The following is a 3,718-nucleotide window of genomic DNA, read 5'->3' as shown; positions in this document are numbered from 1 at the left end:
CAAATGACTGCTAGGAATTCTTTTATTAATCCATTCAACAAATATTTATTGAGTAACCACTATTAGCCAGCCACCGTTTTCCATGCTGAGGACACAAAAATGAGTGAGACAGGGTCTCTGCCATCAAAAAACGAACAGACCAGTAAGGAAAGACAGATATGTCAAGAAAGGCTTTGCAGGCCGAGCGCGGTGTCTCATGCCTGTAATCCCAGCACACCGGAAGGCCAAGGCGGGCGGATCATTTGAGGTCAGGAGTTTGAGACCAGCCTGGCCAATACGGCGAAACTCCAGTTCTACTAAAAATACAAAAATTATCTGGGCATGGTGGTGCAGGCTTGTAATCTTAGCTACTCAGGAGGCTGAGGCAGGAGAATCATTTGAGCCCAGGAGGCAGAGGTTGCAGTGAGCCATGATCATCCCACTGCACTCCAGCCTGGATGAGTGAGACTCCATCTCAGTCTAAAATAAAAAGAGGAGGAGGAGTAGAGGGTAGAGGGAGAGAAAGAGAGAAAGGCTTTGCAGAGCTGGTAACACTTATTCTGGCCTGGAAAGAAAGGAAGAAAGAAAGAAAGCTTTCTATGACTCCCTCTAGATAAAACTTAGGACCCCTCCCTGCACTCTGATTGTACCATGTTGTTGCTGAACCCTATAGAGCACATACCATCTCCTGCTAGACCGTGATCTCCTCAAGCACAAGCTCTCTGTCTTTTTTTTTTTCCTTAGACAAGGTCTTGCTCTGTCACCCAGACTAGAGTGCAACGGCACTATCATGGCTTATTGCAGCCTCTAACTTCTAGGCTCAGGTGATCCTCCCATCTCAGCCTCTGGAGTAGCTGGGACCACAGGCATGTACCACCGCACCTGGCTAAGTCTTTTTTTAATTTCTGTGGGGATGGGCGTCTCAATATGTTGCCCAGTCTGGTCTCAAACTCCTGGGCTCAAGCCATCCTCCTGCTTCCCAAGTACTGGGATTACTGGTGTGAGCCACTGCTCCTGGCCAGGTTCTCTATCTTGTTCTTCACTGTATCCCCAGGCTCAAGGCCCACCACAGTATTATTAGGCAATCAATAAATATTTGTCAAATATGTGAAAACAACATCACCACCACAGATTCTGGCTTAGATTATTTGGTATGTAGATGCGGATTCCAATCACCAAAATAAGGACACATTTCTATTTCCCCTGTTCTGCGTGTGTATGTGGGTGCACACGTACACACAGTCCCTCACAGAGTAGATGTGTGTTGTATTCTGGGTCTAGAGCAACTCACTTTACCTCTCTGGGCCTCTTCAGTCTTTCCCACCCTGACTAATCCTATTGAGGAAAGAGAGCGACCCTCTCATACTGTTTTCTATTGTTTTATACTCAGTACCTGTTTTAAGAAAAAACAATGAAATAAAGCCAAAGACAGGCAGCCCAGCGCCAGGCCCGGAACCAGGCCTGGGTCTGCCTGGCCTAAACCCGGTAGTTAAAAATCAACTCATGACTTAGAAACCAACGTTCCTGACATTGTATAGAAGAACCTTGTGAAACTCCCTGCCCTGTTCTGTTTCTCGCTGACCACCGGTGCATGCAGCCCCTGTCACGTACCTTCTGCTTGCTCAAATCAATCACAGCCCTTTCATATGAAATCGTCAGTGTTGTGAGCCCTTAAAAGGGACAAAAATTGTGCACTCGGGGAGCTTGTATTTTAAGGCAGTAGCTCGCCGATGCTCCCAGCTGAATAAAGCCCTTCCTTCTACAACTCGGTGTCTGAGAGGTTTTGTCTGCGGCTCATCCTGCTACACTATCTCATAAGATTATCATGAAAATTAAGTAATTTAATACAGAAGAAGGAACTTGGAAAAATATTACATGACTTCGCAATTGTGGAGCACTGTTGTAAGATCTTATATTAATTCAGGAAAATAAGGCACCAGTGTTGAAAGTAAACCTGCTTACAGATATTTTCAAGCTATTGTTCTATATGTCAATATGACTGTGAAGTGTCTCTTGCTCATTCTGTCTTATACATATATCTTATATCTTTTTGTATATTTTTACATACATATATACATGTAAATCTTATATATATGATATACATATAAGATAGAATGTATGCAAAAATATATAAGATTACAAAAGGATATATATCTTATATCTTTTTTTCATTTTTGCCTTATCTGTGTACATACGTATGTATTTATTTTAGAGACAGGATCTCGCTTTGTCATCCAGGCTGGAGTTCAGTGGTGAGATCACAGCTTACTGCAGCCTGAAACTCCTGGGCTCAAGTGGTCCTCCCGCCTCAGCCTCCTGAGAAGCTGGGACTATAGGTGTGTGCCACCATGTCCAGCTAATTTTTAAATTTTTATTTGGTAGACCCAGGATTCTCACTATGTTGCCCAGGGTGGTTTTGAACCCCTGGCCTCAAGTAATCTTCCCACCTTGGCCTCCCAAAGTGTTGGGATACAGGCTCCAGCCACCACGCCCCAACAGTTTTTACCTGAAATAATTGCCACTTCTGGGGCTAAGTCCAAGCATAATGATAGGCACAGATCCTAGTATTCCATTTAGGTGAAACGATGCCAGCGATCACATCTCTGTCTTCTCTCACCCTCTCTCTTCCCTTTTTCTTTCCTTGTAGAAGATGTAAAAACCCATGTCTTCATCTTCTAAGTGCAGGCCGTGGCACTCCTGTCACGTTCCCAAGGGATCCAGATTTCTTTTAAACGCAAATATTGACATAACGCAATTGCCAAGAGGAAGAGATTTAACCTAGCAGGTACCTCCCCTCAATTAACTGACTTGGGCCCCATTGTTTGTTTTTTGCCTTATCACATATAGTTTGATGGATACACTTTTTTAATTTTTTTTTTTTTTTTTTTTAGCAGAGATGGAGTCTCACTATGTTTGTTGCCCAGGCTAAAGTTCTTTCTACATGAAAGCATAATTTTTTTTACTTGGATAGGTATTAACCATTAAAACCATCACATTCATAGGAGTGTGTTGCCTAAAATTTGTGTTATAAATACAATTGAAATGTTTTCAAATCTTTATAAGTAATAAAGTTTGCTACTGACTTGGGCCAGAGGCAATGGAAGTTGGAAAAAAAAAAAAAGAAAGATCATGGCAAAATAGGTTCCCCTCATGGTGCAGGCCTGGGAAAGCTGAGCAGCTATCACTGCAGGAAAGACACAGAGCTCTACCTGGATTGTTCTCATCTATCTCCCCTGCCAAACTGCCTTAGATCACTGGGAGAGGGGAAAAAACTTGCCACCCTCAGGCCACAGGTGAAGATTCATTGCTGAGAGAAGTGAACAGAAAAAAAATTTTCTACCTCTGAACGAGAGGCAGAAAACTGCCCTGGACAAAGGCCATTAGAGATTTCATATTGCTGACGGAGGGAAGATTGCTGATGATAATGCCCCACCTTCAAGACCCAGGGACACAAGATAATGCCCCACCTTCAAGACCCAGGGACACAATACCTGTGTAAGATTGAGGAGGAGCCTGTAAAACAGAAAGCACTCTCCTCCACACCAGGGTAGCAAGAGTTGAGTAGAAAGTAACAGGCATTTACTTCTGTAAAACGGGCGGGGGAATGTGTGGAGAGGGCCTTCTCTAAGGCATAGGTGCAAAGAAAAGACTTAAAGCTGAAGCTCAAGCAGTTATTGAGAAAAATCTTCATACAAGCCTCCAACTCAATTCAACAAATCCAGCTCAACTCCTCACTAGA

This window comes from Macaca fascicularis, chromosome 7 (genome assembly GCF_037993035.2).
Source record: "Macaca fascicularis isolate 582-1 chromosome 7, T2T-MFA8v1.1".
In the NCBI taxonomy this organism is placed as follows: Eukaryota; Metazoa; Chordata; class Mammalia; order Primates; family Cercopithecidae; genus Macaca; species Macaca fascicularis.
This window is presented reverse-complemented; position numbering follows the sequence as displayed.